At 39.4% G+C, this 27,799-nt stretch overlaps 1 protein-coding gene and 1 long non-coding RNA gene across 6 annotated transcripts in view; one reads left to right on the forward strand and one right to left on the reverse strand.

Annotated features, from left to right (window-relative positions):
- LOC125183357 (uncharacterized) overlaps positions 1 to 27,799 on the forward strand; it is a 233,685-nt gene that overhangs the window by 84,466 nt on the left and 121,420 nt on the right. The window lies entirely within an intron of this gene.
- The window catches only part of CHST8 (carbohydrate sulfotransferase 8), a 130,658-nt gene that overhangs the window by 62,373 nt on the left and 40,486 nt on the right, over positions 1 to 27,799 (reverse strand). The gene's annotated exons all lie outside the window — the stretch shown is intronic.

The following is a 27,799-nucleotide window of genomic DNA, read 5'->3' on the forward strand; positions in this document are numbered from 1 at the left end:
GAGCTACCAGTACATTTCCTATTTGTTCAAATGGTGCTCCACAGTTCTAAACTCTGTGTCAATCCTGTCCTTTTTATCTTCCAAAGCTCACCCTCTGCCAGAGTATTTGTTTCTTTCGTGCTTGTGTGTGCTGTGGCTAAGCTGTGATACTACTTGGGGTGTATGTAAGGATTTTTTGTTTCTCAACAGGGTATCAGAGCTGGAAAACCTCACATATTACAGCAAGATATTTCTTTTGTCTGTGTGATGGAAGGGCTATAATACTCATTTTCAAAGTCTATTATGAGTCTACTTTATGCTAATTTGCCATTGAATTACTATGCCTTGAGCTAGAAGCTTTAGGAAGCACAGACTTCAGTATTAGATAAAAACCTATTCAGTCTACTTTGACATCAGCTCCCCATGCTGCACAATGTTAATTTATTTTTAAGCTACAATTTCCTCTGTATGTGTATTGGAGAACAATACTGCGAATGCACAAAGGAATGTCACAAGTGGGTAGTGATCAAAGTGGCCAACTACCACACCTTAAGGAAAAAATAAAGGCTTAATTTGAAAGGTGCTGAAGTTAAAATGACGGAATTGGGCACTGTAGTCTGAAATGCACCTGCATCTGTCATTCATTCTTTTTCTTTTCATGGGAACCTCAAGTAGCTGACAATTCTAATCAAAGATGAAAAGTTAATTTTATATTGTTACCTTAGATGCCTGTGGTACCCAGCAAGTCTCCGTAAATTGTGGCATTCATGTTTGCTTTGCATAGTACTGAAAAAAATCATCTCAGAAAGTAGGTAGTACAGTGTCACGTGGTTATTTATTACCATGTTATAAGAGTTTTCTGAAGTTAATATCTCATTATAGGAATATATTTCTCTTCTCTCCTTGTTTTTCACTGACGAACTATTAAAAACCATAATGGAATGGCAATTAGTACAGCATGTCTGGATTTTCCTTGGCTAAAATTGCACTGATGCAGTGAAAAATATTCATCAGGTTCCCGCGGTGGCAGCTTGTGCTGTCCTCTGCCATTTTACTGCAGGGGCGTCTCATGTGTGAGTGCTGTTGACAGGGCTCACTCTGCTTGCAGGATCTGAGCAGTGTGAAGGACCTTGGCTGTTTCTGTGCCCTTTGCCAGTGACGATATGGGGTCCTGTCTCTGCTGCAAGGGAAGTGCTGGAAAAAATCACCCCTTTGCTCTTTGAAAGCTTGCCTTTCAAAAAATGCTGCCAAGAATAGTCCGGTGTTTTGATGATAGTAGCTTAGGTAACCTCACGGGTCTGTTCTTTCTTTAATTTCAAGACATCTTTGATATCGAGAAATTTCATTAATTGGTGTGATAGACCATGCCTTTTTCTTACTGGTCACCAGCTTCTGGCTGGCAAAACAAAGGCCACGCTTACAACTGGCAATCCAGGCTTTGCCTGCTCACATGCAGTCTGCTAACAAGCCTGAAAATCTCCAAGCTTGTTCTATGGCAATAAAACCTCTCAAAAACCCAACGATTAACAGGAAGGTCTCTGGATTGTGAATATGAAACTTCAGAGGAAAAAAAAACTAAAAGTTAAGTGAAAACAAATCATTCTTTTAGCTTCACGTGCACCGTGACACCTCCAATATTTTGGTAGCTGTAGATGCACATAAATTTCTACAAGCAGAGGTCAGAGTATTAAAACACTGCAGTGTAACCTGCATCTTTGGTACCAGCTGAACTACTTCCAGAGCGTGTAGACCCCTGCAGCTGTTGAAAGGTTGATGAATACACAAGGTGAAAGGTGTGTGAAATAGTCAAAGTGAAATGAAATACAACAGTGAATTTTATTTTCCTGAATGCTGATGATTTTGGCAGTGGGTCCATTGCACGTATTTTATTAATGTGTTCAAATATATAGACTGAAAAATTGATCTGATAAAATGAGATACATTTTAGATTCCTTTCTCAAATGAGGCTTTTAAACCCTCATAAGGTATACACTTTCCAACACAACTAATTGGCCATTTGCTGAAATTGGAAAAAAAAAAAAAAAAAAAAAAGCCTTGGATTCTGATGTCTCAAATCTTTGGAAGAAAGTAAACAAATGTAATTCTGGATTCAATCTGGCTTCTTCACAAATAATGAGGATCCAGTGCCCTCATTTCAGAACAATATTCTGCTTGCTGAATAGTCCAACTGCGTTTAATGAGATGCCCACATCAGGTGCACTATGGACATTGTCATCTATTTCAAGGCTAGAAAGATGCACAGGAAGAAAAGAGAAATGAGGAATTCTGTTGTTTAATAATACCTATCTCCTGGGAAACTTCTGTTTGCACCCAGAATTGCTCGCTTGTCTCATCAGAAAATGAAATCCGTGAAGGCTAGTAAAGAGGCATGCCTCACAGTGTAGAGAGATGTTTCTCAAGATGTTTTTTCTGGTAAAGTCCCAAGAGAAACGGACCATTTATAAACACATGTAAAAAGGAAAGTTTCATTACATTTCAGATTTTGGGAGTTCAGGTTGCTATCCAGAACGTTACAAACTGCATTTCTTGGGATTGCACAGCAGCCGCTACTGTCAACTTCGGAGCAATTTTTTTCAGCTGTTTTGGATTCATGAGTGTTCTAACAAGATATCATGGCCACCATAAGCCACTAGAAAACATCCAATTATCATTAGCACCCTATTAGCCACCAGAGACTCCAAATCTTACATTAGCTGTGCTGCTTGTGGAACTACTTTTTAATTGTTTTGGTTTTGATTTAAAGGACAGAATATAATTTGTATGTGCTGAATACATTCTGTCTAAAAACATAGGATAAGAATTCACAGAAATGTAATGGGCTAAAAATCTTTTACAACCTTAGCTGGTTATCATATTTTCCGACTCTTTGTGTTTTGTAGCCCGGTGCTTAAAATTTATGGATGCAATACTGTTACCTCCAGAAATGCCACTTTCTGTTGAGGAATCCAGGTGATCACACCTCTCTGCAGCAGACTTGGAACGTGGTATTTTCTTATGTTTTAAGGTTAAATATGATTGATAAGATCCCTTCCCTGCACAAACATGGAAGTGAGCTTTACAAGGGATCTGCAAGGGCTCATGTCACACTAAGCTATGGGTTAGAACTAGTTTCTATGCAGTTGTAGAAGTTGTTGGTGCTCGGTTCCTAACAGGCTTATCCCTGTTCATCTGCCTGTCTGCAAGCAGTTAGTGGCCAACACAGGATGCTTCTCATTTAGTAGCTGCATGCTTATTGTGGTTATTTTTTTTTGTAGCCACAGGTGTGAACATATTTACTGGCTGCTGTCAGGAGGATTGTACACAGTATCTGTCTGTGTATAACTTCACTGAGAACATTTCCTAACATGATACTAATAAGCTACTGTTAGAGAGTTGATCATGAACATAACTTTTGTGTCAATGTTCTATCAGAACATGAACCTTTCGATGTAGGGCAGTCAGTGTAGGAGGGGATGCCATCATGTGAGCCATGATATTTTGATGACATCCGCAGGCAGGTATATATGACAGTCTATCCCTCTAGTGAAACAATACACAATTACACTGATTTATTTCAGATATAAATTGTAATATGTCTTTGAAAGCAACAGTCTCATAGCAAAGAGGAAAAAAGTTCTGTATCAGTGACAGGTGCCAAAAATTGTGATGTCAGCCTTAGGACTGCCTGACTTCAGGATCTTGCCTGGCTCATCTCTTTGTCTGGAAGTGAGCTTGGTACAGTAACAGACACTGCAAATTGAGGTTGTATGTGAGAGCTGTCATGCCAAGATCCAGGTCTACAACAAGAACACCTCGTGTCCGTCTTGGTATTTGGATAACTGCCACCAGTGTGACTTAGTTTTTTCCATGTTGATTGATAGAGTGGGAGCTGAATGCAGATAGCGTTCAGTTAGGTTCCTACCTTGTCCAAGATTTTCCAAGTGCTTTGAATTCCATAAACTACTTCAATGCACAAATGCAAGAAACTAGTAGTAACAGCGCTAATAGCTATTCTAACATTAGGGGCTTGATTTTAACGTTCACATGATCGTAACTGAAGAAAACAAAAGTTTATGCCTCCCTAAGACTCATATGCAGTAGATAGATCTTGTTCAGATGATGTTTCAAATACCAGTGCGATGATAAGGTCTGTCAGACTTCATTAGGAAAGTGCACACAGTTTTTGATTAGACTCGGGAAATATGTGTGGAGTTATTAGAAGGGAGTTACTTTCTGTGTCAGCTCTTGAGTGTAAAGCCAAGTGACAGTCTAAAAGCATTCAAAGCAGCTTGTCCTTAATTCCATCTGCCACTAACAGCTTCTTCATTACAAGGAAAAGGAGGGAAAGAAATACAAAGAAAGCCTCAGATAATATACCTATATATTTGCAAGCTTGTTTTCTGCCATATATAATTGCAGTTATCAGTTTCAATTTATAATCCAGTAATTCACTTGGTGAATGTAATTCCTGTTTTGTTTGATAGGAACAGTAGGAATTCTGATTGACGACTTAGTCCAGTGTGTTTGGGCCTAATTTTAAAAGGACATTTTGAAGCTGAGTTCTTGTAATGTATTTTTCTTACATTTTCAGGTAGCTGCACACAATTTAACCAGGCCTATTTTGGTAAGAATTGTGTGAGAGAGGGATGGCACATGAAAAAACTCTAAAGACTGGATTACCCAGCTGTCTGATCAGATCACCACTTTGGAAATGCACAAAACTAAGCATTTTAGCCCACACTAAGAAAAATGTCTGGATAAACGCAGGTGTATTGGATGAAACAAGTGTAATAGAAAATAAAAACACCCAGTTATTTGTCTACAGGGCAATGTTCAACCAGAGGCTTTGGAATAATGCCTCTGTGCCAGCTGCACACACACTGCTTTTATGTAAGAACTCTTCTGAAGTAAAAAGGGTGATACCAGGTAAAGCTGCAAGAACATCGCTTGGAGCATGTCTTGTATTGCTAAAACCTTGCTGGGTGCTGCAGGAGTACAGCACGCTGGTGGCTGGGCTGCCGTGCCACCTGCAAGGAACAGGCAGGGAGCATTGCCATGCCCCCACAGCGCTTCTGTGCAGCTCTCGTCATACATCTCTGCTCTGGCAGCTCGGGCGCTGTAGTCACGTACAAACAGAGTAGTTTGTCTGCGTGGCTCTGCTGCTGCTGGGCTTTGGCACAGGCAGCTCGTTGGAAGAGCTGAAAGGCCAGCTCCGATTTTACAAATTGCACAGGAATATTTGGTAAAGTTTAAAACAAACCACAGCCCCTCAGCTGAATTGAAGTTCCTTCATTTCAAATCCTCTCTGCATTCAAGTGTGGAGATTTCATCACATCCTGAGCTTGCAGCTCAAGGCACAACACTCTACTTATGCTGCTCAAATGATGTTGTAGCCATCAGTACCCAAAACTATACAACTGATTGCTTCAGTACTGCTCATATTTAATATACACCAGAAAGAGAGACAACAAAACAGTGTTCCATGTTGGTCATGGGCTCGCTATAACTCCCAGATGCCTCCCATCAGCCAACAAGATCTTTTACGAACTGTTTGCTCCAGAAAACAGGTGTTCTGTGCAACAGCAGCAAGATTTAATAGTGCAATTCCCATCTGTAGCAAGGAAGGGAACGTTTTTCTCTCCAGTTAATGATGGTTTTCCCAATTAGTAAGGGAAGGATAATGGTTTCAAATGAAACCTATCAATTTAATTGTTTCTCTATTTCATAATTTTTATTTTTTTCTAATAATGTTTGTAGCAGTCATGTGTCATACCTGAAACATAAGCTTCAGAAGTTTCAAGTAAAACTTTTTTTGTTCAGACAGTTTTCTTTTTCTGTAAGTGACCTGTGAGTATTTAAGAATCAAGAAACTAGTTGCAGAGCATACTGATGCTGGGACTTAGAAGAAAACTTTTAAGTGCTGCCTCTTGGGCAAACTGGACAGAACAAATCTGATTTACAGACTTGTGTTGGATTTACAAAAGCACTTAAGCAGTTTAAGAGCATAAGTACTATTGACTTGAAAGTCAATGAGATGTTTTTGAGAATCCAGTCCACAGTCAGTTAGTTTGTAACATGTAAATTCTTTTGCAGCAAAGGCCAGCAAAAAACGAGGTCACTGACTAAACATACCGAGTTATGTCCAAACCTTCAATTGGATCTTCTTGCCGTGAATCACTGGAAATCATGCCTTTAGCAATCGCATGGGGGACCAAGGTCTGTTTCAGCAGGATTAAAATCTTAGAAAAAAAAATTAATCTAGATCACAAAAGTTTCAGTGCAGGAATGGAGAGTTAAGTAAAATTCTGTATTTTGTATTTATAGACAAGAGTCGCATTGCTGTTCTGCCTTTGAATATTTATGTGCTTGCTGTACTACTCCCAAAGACGTAAGTTACTCATAAATCTTTGAGGGTTTTTTTGGTGACTGCTCATTTTGTCTGTCTTGAGGTATTTTCATTAGGAAAGTAGGCTTTCTGCCTCTTTGGGGAAGAGAGAGGGGCAGATTGGAAAGTGTAAATACCTTCCTTTGGATTCAGAAAAAGAAAGCGCAATGAAAAGTGGTGGAGTAGTGGGCTGTCTTTTACTAGCAGAATTATGGAGCTGTTTTTTTTTCCAAGTAGATGCTTAGAGTCAGGACTAACAGAAATATATGCCTGGGCAATGAGAGTGTTAAAAGCAGGCTTCCCTGTCAATCTATTCCACCAGTGTCAAGGTTTATAGCTAGTTGATGACATTAGTTTTTACTCGTTTTAATGTTATACCAATGTGGAGAAAAAAAAAAAAAAAGATTTACTGTTCCTGGATGCTTAGATTTTTCTTGTCTTTAACTTTTATTGGAACCGTGGTTGTAATTATCAGTGTGTTTTCTCTTCCTGTGCTGCTTTTCCTTCCCTGCTATTGTGCTCAAAAAATGAAGAAAGGTGTCACAGCAAGAGAATTGCATCTGTGTTGGCATGCTTTGACAGCTTCTTTATTTCTGCCCACTAATTCTTATACATACACTGTAAACATAGATGTTTCAGTTTGTATTTTTGTTTCATAATATTATTTATTTATAACATAAAATAAAAATTAATGTGTCAAGTCTGTCTAGCATACTTCCAGACTACCTGGTGGCATTTCAGCTGAAGCAAGAGTAAACTCTGAGGAAGGCATTTTCCTTCTAGCCCGTTACAGCATGTCCAGAAGGGGCTAAAATTAAGGTTGGAATTGTGCATCTTAATTCTCTCTGACCTAAGAGGAATTGTGATTTTGTTCCCAGTCTAACAAAACCATCCAATCTTTGTAATCCTACCAACTCCCATTGTTCTTTTTCTAGTCCTGGAGTATTTTCTGCTCTTTGCTGAAATGATTGTCTGGAGGAGGTAATGAGTGCTGTGGTGCAGGAGGCTGTTCCCACATACAGTAATGATGACTCTTGTAGCAGTTACAGAGGCACATGGAGAACTGGATGTGCAGAGACGTGGGGAAATGCCTGCTCTCATCTCTAGGGCTCTCTAGCATCATGTAGCTGAGCAAATGCATCTGCTGGCTCTGGAAAGGTTAGCAGACCTGTGAACGTGGGTGCTCTGTTCTGTGGCTCAGTAATGCCAGACATGGCAAATGTATTGTATGTGTGTACAATTACATACACTTTATGTGTGCATATTTGTGTTCTAGCAATAATATTCAGTGGTGCTGGAAGAACAAAGGGGAACTCAAACCTAAGCGGTCAGTGACATTCTATATTGGCCCCCATAAATCTGTCGGCTCGGGTAAGGGTTTGGGGATGAAGACACGTGGCTGGTTTTGAATCAGTGCCCATTTGTACCTTAATGCATTGGAGAGTTTGTTCAGGAACAGTTAGTTCATCCTTGTGAAAACATTAGCCTTCTGTTGCTGCCAAGGTCATTGTCTGCATAGGTTATCTGGTGCCCTGGGACACGTTTCCAAACCAGTGAAGTCCTTGGAAGGTTTGCCTCAGTGTCTGTCCTTTTCTCCGATATTGACATACAATAAATACCTGTTACTATTCTTACCACAAAGCAGATGCATTCTTTTGGGCAGCCCTTGAGCAGAGTTCAAAAGTGTTAAGACTGTTAGACTGAAATGACAGCAAACAGATTGCTCCAATTTTCTCTCTCCTAAATACGTTGCATCTGTTTGTGGTCTCTTCCCACAAAATGGTTAGCTGCTAGAATCAAGGTCACCGAGAAGGTGTGAACTTTGGTTTCCCCCAAGTGCTTGGTCTATAGAAGAGGTTATTACACCTCCCTTATACCCCATCTCAAAGGTTGAGAGTCCTGCTATTACTACAGGTAGCCAGGGTTCACCGGTCAGAGAGGACTGGTTGTCAAAGTGCTGCTCGAGTTGGGTTCAGTCTTCATGGTGCATGAAGACTACGTGAGTAAGTTTGGCAGGCGGCTTAGGACTGTCTCAGGAGAGCGTGCGGTATATCTGTACTACATCTGCCCTACCTGCAGCCTAACTGCTGCTGGCAAGTACGCACTGGGGAGATGTTCAAGCTGCTTATGACCTGGAAGCTGAATGTCTTCAGCCTTTGCAGTTCAAATACTTTTCCATTCAACCCGAGCCCAGGCCAGTCTCCTAGAGCCGTAATTGAGCCTTAATTAGAAAGCGTAAAATTAGTACGTGAGAATTCTTTTAATTGGGACACCACAGTGGACCTATTATCTCCCTTAAAGGGAGAGTAATTTATTCTGCAGAGCTTTGAACGTGGCACATTCACATGTGGTAGATAGAATACATGGGCAGTTGGTAAGTCTAAAAAGGGAAAATACAATATCAATTAAAACAAAATCATAAAATATTAATTGCATTTCAGTTTTTAGGAGGGTTATTTTTTAGTCTTTTTAGGATAGCTTATTTGATAGAAGACAAGAACTGGACATTTCATGCCTAATCAACACCTGGTAAAATGCCACTTTACTTCTCAAAACTGACCGAATGTCACCATTAGGTGGAATATTTGATAATGCTGTCACGCTCAAGCAGCAGCTATTGTCAGTATCATGAAACAGAATTGCTTTCCTTGAGGAAAACCCAATTAAGAGAATTCTGAATAACAGCAAGCAGTCTGCTACATTCCTAATGCTATTGATTATGCAACAGATTCCTTTGACTACTGTAGGAGCTTAAGTCAGACGAAATCCTGTTATGAAGATAGCTTCATTTTTCATGTATGTGAGCATAAATGAAAAACAAAATCATGATTATTTATTTTGAATTCTTTGAAACATCATAACTAATTATTCAGACAGTGGATTTGTATTCTACAAATGAAAACCTATATAATGCAAGCTGAAATACGAGGAATTTAACATTCTAATATCTATCAGTAATGAGAGCAATGAAATACATGTGTACAGATGAATGCCATGATGCTTCTTATGGTAGCTGAACATGGAAATAAGATTTATGTTTACATGTGAATTTTGACACATTGGTATGTCTAAAGGTTTGAAATGGTGATCTATGCTGTAACTGAGTAACAGAAAGAATCAGTTGCACACCACCTTTTAACAACTTATTTCCTGACCTTCACTGAGGAAAACCCCAAGTTTTCCTCCAGTGGCTTGTTATGGAAAGAAAAGAGTTTATTGTGGGTGGAAAATTGACCTTTTGTTCTGAATTTAAAACACATTTCCATCTCCTGCAAAATTCTCAGTCTTATTACTAAAATCAACATTATCTGTCAACAATACAAAGGGTGAATGTGATTAACCACCCACTCACTTGGAACAAGTGGTATCTTGATTCATTTAATTTAGAACATCTAAAGCTGTCAATGACTTGCCATCTGCTAAGGGTACCTGCTGTAGTCTGAAATGCCCTTTTAGCGATATGCTCTTTCAGTTATATAAGAGATACCAGGTTTTTCATCTGTATTTTGAGAACATTTGTGTAGTTTTTACTTAGATAAAAACTGAGCAACGGAAATTGCTTCAGAAGGTGTAAATTAATTGCTCCCCAAATCAAATCTGTAAGGCCTCTCCTGTAATTTGTGTCAATACTGTAGTAAAAAGAAATCACACAGCTTCAATAATTAACTGTATATGTCCAAATGAAGATGTTTCATTATGCAAATATTTATGAAACACATGTATCCCAGCTGCTTTGTCGTTATTTCACAAAATATGTCAGAATGGGCCCAGTGGCACATGGTGGTCCGTGGAACCCAGGCTGAGCTGCAGGTTTGTGGGATCACCTCCCAGAGCAACATTGTCTTCTCCTCTACTTTCCATCCCTAATGAATCTGATTAAAAGATGGAATTCTGAATTAAATATATTGATTTCTACTTCAACTTCTATTTGATACTGTTTTGCTAACAAAGCATCATCGTTCCAACTGTGACACGGTTTTGACAGATCAGAAGAGACTTGAGCTGGTCACCTTCCCTCACCTCTGGAGTGGCTGGTTTGAATAAACAGGTGAGGCATGTTTCATGGCATAGGACGATGTTGTAGTTTTTTTCAGCTGCATCTTTTATGCAGATGAATGCAGAGTATCAGTTCCCAGTTTTATCAGCCTGGCGCCTCTCATGACCATTGTAATGAAAGCCTTTGTGCTTGCCTTAGCCTACTATCTGCCCTAATTTGCATTCTGCTTGAAAATAAAAGCAAGCCTTTTATAAAAGCAGTCAGAATTGGTGAAATCAGTGCCAGTAATGCAAGAAAAAAAATGAAAACTGATCCCAGAGTTGAATGCTCTTTGTAATGAACTGTGGAAGAAAAGGAAAAATACAATTCTCTTAAATGGGAAATACAATGCCATTAACAATAAAATGAGGTAGCAGTGGCTAATGATTTCTATCACGTCTATAGCTTGGCACCACATGCTGCAGATATACAAAGGCTGGCATCAAAACTCCCTAAAAATCTATCAGAAGTCTTTCCTGTAGCTTCAATATGCTTTGGAGTAGAAAGAGGTTTTTTTTGGTAGGTATACAGCCACTCAGTTTTGTTTTCATTTTTAAATACCCCAGAATCTCTCATCTTGTGGTGTTACAAATCTTGACAGGTTTAAAATTCTGCTTTGTAAACATAACTAGTGCAGATTTAAGCATTTTTCAGAGTCATTTTCAAAACCTGGCCTGTGCGTGACCATGTAGTATCTTGGGAAAGATGCAAAAATGTTTTGGAAATACAACAGAAAATACACATGGAGCGCTTTCAAAATTAGCTCAGCCTTTCAGGAGGGCAGTGGAAAAGACTCACATCTATGGGCCTTTGACACATACACGGGCACACACCCTTTCATAGAAGCATGTTGTGTGCCTTTAGACTAAATACCAATAAATTAACATTGTCAGTATGGAAAGTGCAGTTTTGGTTGTTTCACATCTACCTTTAATTCTGTGTCAAGGGTCAGGAGCTATGCTTGTCCTCTGCTTCCTCTGCTTTTTTGAGTTATATAGCCTTAAGGAAAGCAGACATTGGTGTTTGCACGTGGCTCAGTAGAGACAGGCATTTGGGCTTGGTTCAGAGGGATGGCATACTTAGAACAGCGGTCGGTTTTGTACTGGTCTTGTAGCTTCTGGTATTTTTCCCAAAGATTGCTCTCTTTCCAGCTTTCTTGTGGCTCCTCAGCGTTTTCTTGTACTATGAAGTACGTGTGGCCAGCTCTGAGCACACTCCTTGGCTGAAGAACAAGAATTCATTTAATTTTCCCGTGGCCCAGTTCCCCAGTAAAAAATGAGAGCAAATTTGGCTCCTTGGTCCCACCTGGGAGAGCAGGGGAATCACAGGAACTTCTCCTGGGGAGCACCATGGGGTGCACCCAACTGAATATTTCTTTTTTTCTTTTTTTTTTTTTACTCCTGTCTGTTCGTAGAAAAAAAAATAAATTAAAATTCATCATTTTGATATCAGGTTCTAAAATCATTCCATAAATAGAAACATTTATCCTTATCCTATCACTAAAAATACCTGCCTAGGAGATTTGGAATCAGTCAAATGATTTGTATTACAGGTGCATTTTATCACTTCCAGTGTAGGGAAGAAAAGTAATTTCCATTTCTTTTTAGAGCACAGCGAGCCAATTTGCTCTGAGGTTGATCTATAGGCTAAATTGTGGGGAGTCGCGCTGCAGACTTTGTTTTGATGGGAAGTGCATGTGGGGAGTTAATGCTGAGCTGAGAGCTCAGGTTCCTTCTTCTCTCGTGCTGTCAGTGCTGCATCTGACACTTTTTATTTAATCAGTTCACAGTGTCTCCCTGCACCATTTTTCTTGCTTATCAGCTCATTAGGAATGACTTAATTGCCGTCTCCTCTCCAAGGCCCTCACAAGACCAGTACCTCAGCCACGTGATGTGCGTGGCGGTGTGGTTGGGTACTGGGCAGCTGAGTTTGGACACTTGGCAGTAGGGCATAAGATCTTTAACATCAAATCAGGCTTTTCAATGCTAAAAGCTAGCTTTGCTTTTAAAATATTTTTCTTTGAAAAACACTGTTTTCATTTCTGAAAGGAGCCTGCATGCCGGGTCTCTGCTGTAGTGCCTGCATTTTTCACCCTGGGAGCAGTGGGGTACAAGGCGCTGCTAAATGAGCGCACTGTAGACCCCTCCTTTCCACAGGTACCTTCACAGCACTTTCTTCTGGCTCCCGCTGTCTGAAATTGCTCTCTTTCTGTAACTAGTGCCTTCCAGAGACTGTTTTCATTTTGGTTGGGTATGTTTGCTGACCATGTCAATTTTTGTTTAAAATGGGCCATATGTGCTGTGTGCAAGGCAACCGCTTTGCTTATAGGTCTTCAGTGAAAGCAACAATGTCAAGGTTAGTAAGGCTTATCATCTGGCCCTCTTGAAAAAATAACAATGAAAAAAATGAAAACCTCAGAGAATTCCATTGTTAACTTTTTTTTTTTCCTCCCTTCAAATAAATTAAGCTACACACTTATTTGCAGTAGAGAGAAAAAGGATAGGCTAGAGGGAAAAAAGAAAATACTTGTCAAGGGCATGGAATTCATTAACAAAAAAAAATATATGCGAGGTGGGAGCAGGGTAACATGATAATACACAACTGAGGAAAAATAACTTTGTTTCTGAGCATCCAAGAAATCCCTAAACCATAAGAAGAAAAAGAATGCTTTTTTAATAAGACAGTAGCAGAGCACCCAAGATGACCAAGTGATAGAAGAAATAATCTTTTTTTTTTTTTGAATGTTATGAACATGGACTTGTAAATGTTCCGTGAGCAGTAGAGGCTAATCCATATTTCCATATTTCCAAAGTAGGTTCCTGCAATTCTTGTGTTTCTGCTCCCATTTAATTTATTATGTGGGAATCTTTCACATATAACTTGGTAATGTAAATATGAATAACACAAGGTACATATTTTGCATAGTAAATAATAACAGGAGCCAGAAATGTTCTCTGTGCATCTGTTCCAAAATGTTATAATTCAGTACATGAACCTTTTAATTCAGTTTCAATAAATTGCTTACGAGCCCCTTGAAAGCTGGTCCAATTTAATAATATTGGATGACAAGAACTTTCATAAAAATTAACTCCATTATCTTTCCTCATTAGCAAAAGCACATCAGACATAAAGAATCCTACAGTTGCTCTGTAACAATACTATATATTTGTTTTTTAATTAAGACATTTAAAAATGAGTTCCTTTTGAAAGTTCACTGGTGATGGTTATTGACATTTAGGCCAGTTTTGTTATATTCCTCTAGAAGTGGGCTAACTTACTAACCTTATGAGGGTCCTTAACTTTGTTCAGGGATTTGTGATTTAACTAATTGCTGGTTTATTTGGGACATTTCAGACTCATAGCAAGCTCTTTCACAATCTGGATTTTCTAAATGATAGTTTTACTGTAGACACAGAGTCTATCTTCATAATCCTTTTTTTCTTCCCTTCTTTCCACCAAGGTGCACCAGTGCTACCAATGGAGGAAAAAACAATATTATCTTAGTTTAAAATGTATTGAATGATTAATTTACCAGAACAGCTACACTTAGAGAATTCTCTCTGTCAGGAAATAAGGATTGTATTTTCACAGGAGAGTGAAACAATTAGGTGCCTGAACTTGTAAATTCACATGCCCTTGGAATTTTGACCCTTAGTCTTGGAAGATGAATTTTCTTTGGAGGTTATTTGTCTGAACTCCCTTTTAGCAGCTCTTCTCCATCCTTTTCTTTAGGCCCACTTTTACTAATTCTCATGTCGTATCACTATGATATCATATAACTGAGCATTATTTTGTCCAATATCACACAAAAAAAATTTTTCTTGTGTAATATGTAAGTCAAATTTCTCTTTTCTCTAAACTTTTTTATTTCCCTTTCCTTTCTCCTTTTGCTGCTATTGGGGTCTTGCTTTGCCAGAGGCTCCACGTGAAGGTGCCAAAATGAAAGAATGAAACCCGTCAGGAGTTTCCAGTGGGGAGCAATCAGTCTGAGAGAATGGAGACTATCACATCAACATCCACCTCATAATAATACTGCTTTCGGTACCATCAAGCTTAACTCTTCAGGGAGGTGGAATCCTTTGTTATTTTAGTTAAAAACTCACTTCTATTTATGAAATCTGCTTCCCCAACCCCGAAGAAAATGGCAGTGTTCCCATCAGGCAAAACTGCAGCCCAGCAGATCTTTGTCTCTGTTGTATGTGGTCTCCCAACCTATTCACTACTATTGAGTTATTTATAAATACATCTCTTCAAATAAAAATTTGTATAAATAAATAAATAAATAAATATGTATATATATAATTTTCATCTATAAGATTATAAATAGATCTTGCACTTTCAGGACTCTCCTCATTTCATCTCCTTTTATTTCTAACCACTACTAGTCCGGCCTTTACTGACTGTTTATAGCATCCTTTTACATTCGTATTGAGTACTTTTGCAGTTGACCCAACAGAGATAAATAGCACCCTATAGGGATCCAAGCAGCTATGAATTTTCATGACCCTTTCATATGTATACGATTGAGAAGGAGTTGCCTTTCCAAAGAGAAACTGTGATTCAATTCCTGAAACCAAGTCAGAAGAACCCACTTTTAAAACTGATTTTAAGCCAAAGAATGTGTCAATAAAAAAAAAGGAATAAAATTAGTGGACCTTGCTCTGCTGTACTGGAATTAACTCTTTCCTTTCTGATAGAGTAGAAGGTGGGAAATAAGGATGTGCAAGCATAATTCTGATTACATTTTACTGACAGACAAGGTGCTTGTAAGGATTTAATGGAATATCTTAAGGCATCATGTTCTGTCAGATTGAGTTACAAATCATTCTCTTGAATGGATTTTTAAATCTGATACCTTAAAAGGGAATTCAAGTTGCTGATAAATAGAAATGACATGCTGTGCGTAAAACTTTAAAATAATTAAAAAAAAAAAAAGTGATGTATAGAAAGCTGAATACACACATCTAAGTGAATTTCAGGACTTTTTTTTTTTTTTCCTCCAGGAAAAAGAGACTGCAATTTTTACCATAGTCTTAAAAGATAGGTGCAGACAGGACTCAGCCTTTGTCTTTTTGCAGGAATAGGCTATCATTAATACCATCCATGACAAGATTCATCACCATCAGCTGTCCAGCCAGGTAGAAGCAGCAGCAGTCGTTCTTTCTGAGAACAGCTCCTACAGTTAGGGGACACATAAGACATCCTCTGTTTCCTTTTGTACTGGTTGCAGATAATTTATTTATTTGGAATTAAGACAGACCTTGAGCTGGCTTTATCACTTATTTATAGCTACTGTTACGAGGAAAATGAAAGGCCTATTACTTGTGCTCGATGTGGTCTTCACTCTTTCATTGTGTTTCAAGGTGAGCTTGACCATGCTCTTGAACTGTTACAAATTCTATTGTAAAGGTTGTGTTTCAAAGTCATCTGGACAACATTTGGCATACTCAAATATTGTGACGTATCATCTTGTAAGACGCTGGGAGAATGTAGTGAGTAGAAATCCTAGGAATACACTTAGGTCTCATTGCCTAATAGGCATTACTAAAGGAAGTATTTCCAATGGGATAAATCAAACACCTCCTCTACCTAAAAATAAAGCTTTCTTCTTTCTCTTGTACTGGGTTCTGAAAAGTGAGGATCAGATAATCTGTGTAGCTCAGCAGACTTGCCTATCTATTTTCTGTAGAGGTTGCTCAGCTACAATGATGATGGCAATCGAAGAGTAGGGATATGAGAAAATAGAGAACAATACCAAACACTCCTTGTATTTGTATATTTTTGTACCACTTTAAGAGCCAATTACAACTGAAGTGCACTTGAAACAAATGGATTCAAAATAGGATTAATTCATTTCTAATTAATGTGTTACTTTAACATATATCTGCTTAAGATACTGGGTGTTTCTTGTTTATTGGGAAAAAGGCAAGTAATGCAGGAAGGGTTTTCAGGAGGAAGAGTTTCAGTGGGACATGCATGCAGAATTCATTTGCTGCTCTGGCATTTGCTTCATGCTCAGCTATCCCACAGAGTTCAGTGGAATTTGGGGAACTTTACTGTGAATCTGAAATCAGGAAATGAAAAGAATGATCAAAGTGTATGTTGAAGCCTAGGAGGTGTGAATTGCTGTAGGAAAATTCGGGCTAGTTACTTGAGCTCAAATATAATGGATTACACTGTGATTTCACATACAGAAACTAATACTCAAAAGCAGAATCTGAAACCAGGGCCCTTCAACAGAAGAGCTTGCCTAAAATACTGAACCTTTAGCAAGCTCTGTGGACTTAACTGGAACATTCAGTTGTGAACAGCTTGGGAAATCAGTTCAATTTGAAAACATGAATAGGATTAAGGTACATAACTTTCCTGTCTCTAAGATGGGAGGTTATGACACTCAAAAGAGTGTTATGACACTAAGCACTATTCCTGCTTATGTATATGAATCCTGTTTTATGATAAATGTATTTCCCTTATGGCATGTTTCCTGTGTGATTTCTGGAAACAGTTCTATTTTTAGGTATGTTACTTGAAATGTTATACTGATGGCACATCTGAGCATTGCTAAAAACCCCTCAAAGTGCTTTAATAAGAATGTTTTTGAAGCATTTTTTCCAGCTTAGTGGCAGCTAGAAATATCTAAAATAAGCTATTAAGAAGCTAGTCACACTTCTTAAAAATTGATACTAAGCTGTTCATAACACATTTGAACAAAATAGCATTTTTTATTTGTTCATTATAGAATGTGCCTTAAGGAGAATGGATTTTATTGCAGTAAACTGCAATAGTTATGCATAGAATAAATACATGACAAAACGAGGAAATGGAAGAACCTTAAGGACCTGTATACCACAGAGTGTGAACCACTGTTTGTATAATGACTAGTTGTCCACATGAAAATCTGAGTAGGAATGTGTACTTACAAATGTTTTGACTGTGTAGTACTCTTAAGAAAGAAGTGGAAGTACTGGAGTACATGAAAATGAATATTTTGACATGCATTTCATAGTTATCTTTTACAGTTGTCTTCCAATTCCTTCCTCACTGATGCTTGTGTTATCAGTAGTAATGCAGACCTGACAGCTCAGTCCTGACATGCTACTGAACACAAGGAGCATGTCTGTGAAGGGTGGATATACAAAGCCAGATGAAGCAGCTTTTTCTGCATGTATCAGTGTCATTGTGGTGATGATATGACACTGTTGTGTGCTGCAAGTACTGTGAAGTTTTTCAAACTGAAATTCAGTATATCAAGGTGCTTTACTGAATTGAACAGCAGATGCTGCTGCCCCAATAGTTTTTCCAGCGGACAATAACCTGTGTATGTTCACGTGCTCTTCTGTTTCTCTGGGCTGGCTGGCCTCTTGCACTGCCTCTTTCTCCAGCCTCAAGCCCAGAATTTCTTCCAGTCTTGCCCTTGTGAAAGCAGATGATTGCTCAGCCTACCCGTACTCATCACATACATCTCCTCATCTTCTGACATTATGGACGTTTAGTAATCGTGACTTACTGTTTGCTTATGCATGGGCATAGGGTTATAACACACAGGCTTTAAAAATGCCCCCCTAAATTTTATATCTTAGCCAGCACAGGAGTATTAAGATTAAGTTGGCCACGTTAATCCTGTGAACTGTAGAAACCTACTAACAGTAGGGAAGGACTTACTGCAGCAGTGCTCCCTGTGACACATTTGAACAAGACAACGTTGGTGACTGTGATCCTGAAGGCATTCTCAGAAAGTGGACAGTGCTGTGCAGACTGCCCAAAGAACGAAGTTATTAGCTCATCTGTACAAGGTAAGAAACAGCACACAAGGCACTGCTTGCTCTGTATGAGAATCCTAATTATTACCCTATTTGTTACCCTATTCCTTGCCATGCAATGGAGTGACCAAATGTAAAGCCCCAGGCAGTGTTGCTTTGCTTATTGCCCCAGGCTCTGAAGGTCTAGAGACCCTAGAAGGTCTAGGCCCCTAACCTCTGAAGGTTTAGATCTCATTACAGGCAGGCACCAAAGCCTAGCAAGTCTTTCAAAGGCCTATAATGTGGAAAGTCCTCTTTTAATTGAGGCCATCGGCAAGTGGTAGGACTTCCCTTCATTTGTCTTCCCAGGCTTGGAGGTTATGTTTTGCTCTGACAAAGCATTTACTGGGATATTTGGTTCCTTTCAATTCCAGCATCAGTTTAGACCCCGAGCAGGTAGTGACAGCCACTCGCACCGTGCTGCATCTTGCTGGACACGGTGCAGCAACCATCTTGCTGTTTCTCTGCTCTAATAAATGAAGAACCTGTGGGTAAATTACAGCTTGTGGTGCATGATCACGGACATTGGATGTGGCTGCACCACAGTTGTCTTAGCAACAGCCACATCCCACAAGCTCTACAAAACAGCTTCTTAACTCACAAGCGTATAAAGAGATATTGATGCTTTGTATCCACGTGGAGAAATACATGCACATTGTATTAAGTGTTGTCCTCCACATTAGAAATAATTTATAGGAAAAGCCTGTGATAACTATGCATTTTCTGTTTTACATGACTGACTTGCATTCTTTCGTGCACTATGGGACACTGTAATTGAGAGGACATGCACACAGTAAATGTGCAAAAAGCAAAATGCCTTCGTATTGTTCTGTCTGAACAAGGACGTTCTCTGTACATAGGAAAAAAACACCTTGTCAGAAACCTGATGAAGTACAATGGGGAGTTTCAGAAGATTTTCAATTATGATTGGCTTCATCTGTAGACAGTTTTTATGAAGGAAAGACTCCCCTAACTGTTGCTGGCTTGAATCAGAGCTGTGTGTTTAAAATAAGCTTCTAGGTTCTGTTTCCTGTGAGTGAGACCCATTGAAATGAAATAATTGATTTAAGCACCAAAACTTGATTATTCAACTCTTTTTCTAATGAATGTTTTTAAATACATGATTGTTTGAGGCAGGCAGTATGAATTGGGCTTGGGGGCTGTGTAACTCTCTCTGATACAGCATTATGATAGAGCAATGTCTGTTTGCTGTGCTTTTATTCTGTGCTGAAAGGAAAGTGATTACCATGATTGGATAATTTTCAAAGATTTTACTGGGGATTATTAGTTTTAGTGCTCTAATAAACATATAATTAAACAATGCCTCTATTATTGGATCCTAGTCTGCTCTGTACACAGTGGATTTACAGCATGTCAGTAAATATTGAAACTGTGATGTGGTAATTAAGATTTACATAAACCTTCTCGGGGAAGTGGACGAGATTTTGCAGTGTGAATCTGCTGAAGAGTTGCAGTGGTGGGAAAATATCTCGATGTGAGAAGGGAACATGGGCTAGTTCAGGCCTTTGTCCAGACTATCTAGCTGGGGGTAAGATTTCAGCCTTAAATATAGCACAGTCTGCACTTCGAGGAAGTGGAAGTCCTTTCTGAAATCTAGGACAGTGCTCACGGACATGAGCCAAGGCAAATGAACATCTAATCTACAATCTAGGAGATAACCTTGAAGCAGGAGAACCTACTTGGGAGCTCTCTTCCAGTACTGCAATTACAGCTCTGTGCAGTTCGACATGCCCTGAATTCCCAAATGCATCTCACCAAAAGGCTTGAGCTGAGATGTTTGAACCTGGCGTTTGATTAAAAGCACAGTATTCTTCATTAGAACCAATGAGACATTTTCAAGAAAAAAAGACACTAAAAGATATTAAATAGTCAAACTGCAATTTAGATACCATATTTCGTGAATGTTTTGTGAAACTTGGTCACAAAAAATGCAGCTCTTGACAGACTTAGTATGCCCAGGTCAGTTCATGTAAATACTGCTCAGCCTTGAGCAGTGCTCGCACTCAGAGTTTTCTTAGCTGGGGAACACAGCTAAGCAGTACACTGAGCACACGTGCAGCGCCATTCCAGTTAGAGTGGGCATGGCATAAGTTGCTTCTGAAAACATTGGAAAAGTGGTCTCAGCAATACAAAATCCTAGACAAAGAGAATCTTTATCACCTTATCATTTATGGTAGGTTGTAGTGGTGGGTACATGTTGAGCCTACACCAGGAATGGCTGAACTCTAACATGCTCTGAGGTAAGTAGGATTCAAAGATGCCACGTTTGTTCCCACAGTGGACAACCTTAACAAGGTTGAAGGATGCTGACTAAAGATAGAATTAGGATAGAAAGAAGCTTTTGGTTACATGTTTCCAGCCATAACACGGACTGCAAGCAGCGGCACAGCGCATGTACTCACCAAACCAGATAGAGCAATCGATGCAATCTTTCTCTGCTAGCGTTGCTATGCACATTCCGTACTTCTTTTTTTTAAACTTAGTTTTTGTGGAGAAAAGACTTATACAGGTGCACTCTGCGTCTGTTTGTGTTTTCCTGTCTCTAGTAACTTTTGAACCCAGTGGCCAGTTCCAAGTCAATGGAACAAAAGAGGTCTCGGCTATAATTACATTATTACCAGCTTCATGGAAATGGGTGACTGAGTAAAAAAGCTCTATAAATGCCCACTTTAAGGGAATGTGGTAGGGTGAGCTCCCAGGCTGGATACTGTGCAAGAATTTGCAAGACAAAGACAGAATAAATGCCCCAGCTGTTGGCAGAGCTTCAGCCTGGGTTCACTTCTTCAGTCAACTGTGACACACAAATCTGGAGGAAACCAGGGTTTCATTAATCCTGGTGCTTGCACTTGTACAGCCTTATGCAACCTGCTCCTTATACAACCACAGTTATCTCAGGCCAGACTGGATGGCCCCCTACTGAGAGCATGTGATAGAATCACCTGTTCTCTATTCTAGGGAGTGATACTGCTTTAATTATCATATTATCTTTGTTTTATTTTTATTATTTTTATTTTTATAAGAGAGAATCACTAAGGTTCTTTGAATTTACTTATAACCAAACAATATCCAGAAGGATATCATTCCCAGTATACAAATTCTTGGCTATGTTGACTCATTGATTTCTTGGTGGTGTTCAGGTGAGTGAGCTGATAAGTATGTCAGGTTTTCCAGAATCAAAGATCTAAAATTAGATTTTGAATTGATGCCTGCTAATTACTGCGTACATTTTAGTAATTTTCCTTTGGTTAGTAGATAGGTATGCTCTTGTTTCTGAAGTCTGCCTCTTGCTGATGGCCTGTTCATTATCGAACATGTGAAAGAGAAATGAGACTGGTGGGAGGAAAATGAGAGTTAGAGTAAATATTAAGGAAAATTAGACACCACTTACATTCATGTAATTGTCATTTCTGAATTGTGCTGCAATAACATCTACCCAACTAACTAGGCTTTTTCCTAAGGTAATTTGCATTCCCCCTCAGACATTAATATCAGCATTATAAGATAATTTAACTCTTATTTTTGTCAAATTAAGATGCTTTAAAAAATATTTTATAGGTTGTGCTTTGCAAAGCCCATAGAACAGATTATGTAATTATTATGTTGTGCTAAAAGTGTGAGTTTTATACTAATTATATGACAGATTCAGTCCCTGGAATTTTGCCATAGCTCATTCTATAATACTGCTCTCCTGGGAGCTGAATGATTTGGCACCTGATTGCACTAATTACTGTTGAACTTTAGAACCTTTAATGCAGAGAAAATTCAAATATTTAACATGCACTGGTATTTGCAGGGTGAGAAGATGGAATTTACACAAAAATATGATATCCAATTTCTTTCTGCAACAGTGCCAATAACTTGGAGTTAACTCTTAGTAACATTTAGTATAGTAGCAAATGTAAAAAGTTGTCTGTATAATGTCATGATTATCAACAATAATACCTTGGCCCTACGTGAGATTTTCTGCTCACGTTCATCTTTTGTGCGGCTTTATATGGGAGGGAAAGAAGAAGCAATCAACTAATGAACGAGTTTATAAATATCCAATACATGTGCTGACCTATTTAAAGGATTGCAAAAAGTGATATTATTGTGATGTCTAAATATAGGCAAAAGTTTCTGTCCTTATCAATAGTACATTTATTTTCTATTCTGTAGTTTCTAACAAGAATGAAAGAAAAGCCTCTGCCATTTAACAGCATGCAAAAGTATGTACAACTTTGAACTTACTAATCAGTGTGGTATTTTCAAGCGTACAGCATTTATGTAGAAAACATTTTAGATGTCTTTGTACTAAGTCATTTTGTATTCAGCTGCCATCTGCTATTACACATTTACCTTTTGATGTGTGGCTGGGAAGTGTTATTTTGCTTTATGAGCTTCATCTGTGAGAGTATCCTGTTAAGTGACTGAAGCGGACACTTGCTATCAGAAAAAGAGCTGAAGAGGAATTCGAGTTCTTCGATCAGAAGCATAGAGAATGATGTCTCCATGTATCTGATTTGTAACTGGTGTTTAAGTGAAGTTTCTCAGCCCCATTTTAGTTATTCTTCCCAACGCATCACTGAAATTGCTTTTTTACTCTCCCTTCCAAGTGTTACTTAGTGGTCCAGATCCCTTAATTCTCACTGAAAACAGTCTAAATACTTTTGTCTATTGTGAGTACATCTTTGAATATTAATTGTCTCCCTAGCACACATAAATGCCACTTTCCATGTATTTTGAGTTCTTTGTGAAGGCTTCAAGTATGTTACCAGGGATGATTTGTATCTTAATGGATTCTGGTTTAATCATCTGGATTAGCTATCTGCAGGAGGCGCGAATACTGTGCTTTTTTCCAAACTTTACTTCTGTTTGTACTTGTCATTGCCCTTGTCTCATTAAATCACTGGAATGGTCCTAGATCATATCTGTGCACTGCATGAATAATTTCAATAGGTCATCATTTTCTGACAAAGCAGCCTGTGTAATTTGTGAAGATTTGCCTGCCACATAAACCCCAAACTGTCTCTTCCCAGAATTGCTAGCATCAGATCTACCTCTTGGAAAAAAACATGAAAACTTGATTTTTTTTTCCTCATAAAAAATCATTTGGTATTTATACTAGCATCATTGCTTCAAAAATATCTACCAGCTTGAAGTGAAGTCAGGTATTCAGCTAATTTAGCATGTGTAAAAGCTGATCCCTTCTAGTGATCCAGGTCTTTCAGATGACCACTTCGTTGAAAAGTTTGCTGATAGCTAGAAAAGCAGAGAGTGGGCTCCTAAGTCAGCTCATTGCTACCATTCTGCAGTGTCTTTGCAATGGTTACGTGACCGTTGCTTGACCAGCCCAATGTTGTCTGCTGGCACTGTGGGGTTGCTGGGAGTGGTTAACCTTGCAGAACCTCGGTTCCCTCCTACCAAGTGGGGATGATGGCTCATGGAGGTGGAGGTTGTGAGGAACTCTCTCCATGTGCTGCAGTGATGAGGACCAGGTAAGAAGAGCACTTCTTTCAGCCAAGATTCAAGAAAATTATTGTCTTGTATCTATATGTGAAGATGTGTATCCCAGTTACGATGCCTTCTGCCTCCCTGAACAAGCAATGGTGGCAAGCACAATTAAAACTGGGTGCTGGGTGCCATCAGCTTAACACTCACATACCTGAGGGAAAACCTCCCACAGGCCTTGTGCAGGTAACACACAGGGCTGGACAGCATTTAGGTTCTGAGTACAGCAAAATAAGATCTAATATTGAAGAAAAGTCTTTTACCCAGACGTGCTGAATAAGTCTTTATTGCAACATTCCAAATACATTTAAGTAATTGCTAATGCAGCGTAGATGCTGCTGACATGAAGTGTAGATTCTGGAATAAATCTCCAAAAGTCAACAAAAAATTGATGAGATTTAATGAATGAGCTGTGCCAGCCACATACTGTAACACTGTTTGCCTACTGTGCATATATAGATCTATCCTAATCACTTCTTCACCAAAAATATTCTTAACTATGCTCTTCCCACATTACAAATAAGAGTATGCATTCATAGAAAAACTACAGAAATCAGGCATGAAAAGTCCTTCAGCTGCCAAGGACAAATTTATTTTTAAAGAAACTCTGTAAGAATATTTGTGCTGCTTCAAAACAGACAAAGAATTAGCCGAGCAGCTAATCAAACAGTGCTCTGTGCGCTGGGGCACCCAGTGCAAATGCACCCAGCCGTGCTCTGGTGAACATTTCGGGTGAGCCAGGTGCTGGAGTCCGATGGGGAGCCATGAGGCACTCACACTTTCACTTCTGTTACTGCCACTGCTCTTTTTACCGTCGCTTAATCTTGAATTTCTGCAGGACTTCTTTTCCTAGCACTAATGATCTGGAGAAAAAGTACATCTTAGGTAATTTTTATCAATCTAGGGTTCAAATTTGGCATTTAAGCATGTTAACTTCATATTACGGCCTTTCTGCTGTCTCCCTCCTGACAAACCCAAGGGTCTGCCCGTGGTTGCACATGCACTTGATGTTCTGTCACATTGCTCTTCTTTGACTTCCCCAAGCTAGGCTAATTAGATGGCTCTGAAGAATGTGGGGAGTATTTTGGCTTTTGAAAATGTTCTCCTTTTCAGGCTGCTTTCCAACCTTTTCTCCCCTGCTTAATGACCCATTCAAAAAACTTCCAATGAAATTCTTAGTCTAGATTTACATAAGATCATTAGAGTATTTCAACTCCTTTACTTTAAAATATTCATGGCAGTCTCACATTGATGGCTTCACAGAACCAATTTCAGGCAAAACTCCCGTCAGCTTCACTGAATAAGGACGGCAGGGTAGAGCTCTAATTGTCAAAAGCTCAAAGCTTCAGCTTTGGTAGCTGTATTCCGTGTCAAGTACCAGTTCAGCTCTTCATTGTGCGTCCTGCGCTCTGTGGAGTTGGGGAGAGGCAGGTGAGATGCTTTTTATTGTCCCCAATCTTTGAAAGCAAATTGCAAGAACTTGCTGACTAAAATCTCAACCCATGAAGGCTTTTCTGTATATCATGTGTGCATAAAACTTCACTGGATTTGCAGCTTTAGAAGTAAAGCCTGTGCATCATTATATTAAAAATTCTGTGCAGATTTATAGCTTACTGGTCTATTATAATATTTGCTCTGGACAGTTTTAGAATAGCAAGAGATTCTGTCTTATGAAAGGGTGGCTTTATTTGTCCACATAAATTGTAGGAAATTTCTATATATGAGGTGCCTCTTAGCTTAAGCAGGGAAGTTCTTTGCAGCCTCTCCAAACAGTTTCTAGGAGAAGCAGCAGTGGGGACATCATCTCAGTTCGCAGACAGGCAGGGAGGGGGCCAAGCTCCAGGCCCAGGGTTGGAAAGCTCACTCGAGGGTCACAGCAGCAGAGCAGGAAAAGAAGAATGTGAATTCTTGCTTTTGCCAAAAAAACGTTGCGTTGACCTACTGTGCTGTACGTTAACAGTGACTGCAGCAGCAGCCTGTAGGAGTAAGAATGCTATGGGCATCCCTGTGGTATAGTGCTGACAACGCTGGCCCTCGTTCTTGAGGCATATGCCAGCAGAGCGGAGTACAGTGCCTCCAATTCCCTTCTTACACTTTTACCACTTCCAGTGTTTGTGCCCAGTGACTCCAGATCCAGAAATATTTTGCTCAGTGTTGTACAATAATCCCTACTCCACCATCCCTAGCTTAATGAACAGCCCAAGATGCAAAGCAAAGTCTCTAGAGGACACTATGATGCAAAATGTTCCCCCGTCTTAAAAATTTATTACCAAAGCAACTGTGCTTGGATATTTTTTAAAATGGAAATAAATAATTTAAGACTGTTTAAAATATATGAATGTAACTTTAAATTAATTGTTTTTGTGCGTGTACGTGTGCACATTGCTTGGCAAATAAAAATGCCTCTGGGGTTTTGCTTTGTTTGTTTTGCTGTCGTTCCCCTTTCCCTTGCCTTTTTTTTTTTTCTCTTCATAGAAGCAATTTTTAAAAAGACTTTTAATAATGTTTCCATAAAACTGAAGCATGCCCTTTGTCCTCCCTCCAAACCCATGCATTTATGCATTTCAAAGCAGACATTCATTGTTAGCTCTGCCAAGCAGGGACCAAGGGCAGATAGGAGAGAGATCTCAGTGACCACCTGAGACAGAGGGAAGGATGTTAAATGAGGGCAAACACATCCACCCCTGCTGACTGTGGCCCTCGCTGTCTCCTGGGGTGACAGTGGAGCCCCTGTGCAGGCTGTGCTGGTGGCAGCTGGAAGTAGGAGAGGGCAGGTAGCTGCTGCGTTGGGCAGGGACGGGACATAGCCAAAATGATTTGCGAGAGCTGCATTTATGAATGAGCAGCTGGCTGCAGAATAGGCAGATTTGGAAATTGGTACAATTTTATTTCTGTACAGTGTTTGCAGATTTTTCTAGGGAAATGAACTGCGTATGTTGCACTATTTGATGAAAGGTGTTTTAATGTCAGTGTTAAAAGGTGATACGTTAAGAGGAGATCAGTCAGTCAGAAAGTCGGCTGCTTAAGTCTCTTTCTGTCTGTTTTTCTAATGATGTGTATATTCAGACCTAACTTGCATACCAAGATCCAGTAAAAGTGACTGCATGTTGTATTTCTGGTTACTAATGACAGTCTAAGTTGGAGTATCATTTAGTGACTCCTTCCCAAGCTCACTCATAAAGAACCACCTGAAAAAGTAAGTGATACTGTCTACTGCTAGAGAAATTACCTGCTGAATTGTTAGTCCTGTAAGAAGTAAATGTTTTTTCCTCATTGTAGTGTGTTATATCCGGTTCTGGCCAGTTCCATAAGCTTTGTTGCCCAGGTTTTTATTTTTTTTTTTCTTTTTTTTTTTTAGTCAGAATATTTAGGCTCTGAGGGAACATCTGGTGGTTATATAGTGGGTTGAGGAAAGACCCTATGTCTGATATGGATCTGCCGCTTAGATGTGGCTCTTCAAGCTTCCATGCCTAAGTCATCACTTCATTGACTTCTAAATATGCTTCTTTCTAATTCATCCACTACAGCTGTTTCCTATTTGGGGAAATAACTAAATATCGGTTGAGTCACAAAGCACATGGCTGACTGGGATGGGCAAAATTGAGACTGAAGCTCTTGTTGTGTTTAACTTGGTACAAGGACAGGATCTTAGGTCTTCTATAACCAAAGCGAATGTCACACCTGGCAAGCCACAGAGTCTTCTGGTCCCTCTCTCCTCCTAAAATTGTCATTTGGGGTAGAACAAAAAGATTTTTCTCAGTGTTTTTCTGTCAGAAGTGAAAATAAGTTTACCTGCTCCAGTTCTAGCTCCTGCATTCAGAGAAATTCAAAAAACTTGGCTTTAAACTTTTATCTTCCCTGAAAGTATGAGGAAGGCTAGCTTTACATCTTAATTTGCTTCACAGATCATTAAGGATTTAGGTGTTTTAATGTTTAGTGTACTTCTGTTTCTGTGCTCGGTGACGTGACGGTGAGCCCTGGCAGGAGCGGGCTGGCGCTGAGGCCTGTCAGGGCAGGGTCTGGGCCTGGTGGGCTGGAGGCCACAGAGGGGCCGACTGGCAGCACGGGGTGGTGCGGACGTGGAGCGCA

This window comes from Anser cygnoides, chromosome 12 (assembly GCF_040182565.1).
Source record: "Anser cygnoides isolate HZ-2024a breed goose chromosome 12, Taihu_goose_T2T_genome, whole genome shotgun sequence".
Classification (NCBI taxonomy): Eukaryota; Metazoa; Chordata; class Aves; order Anseriformes; family Anatidae; genus Anser; species Anser cygnoides.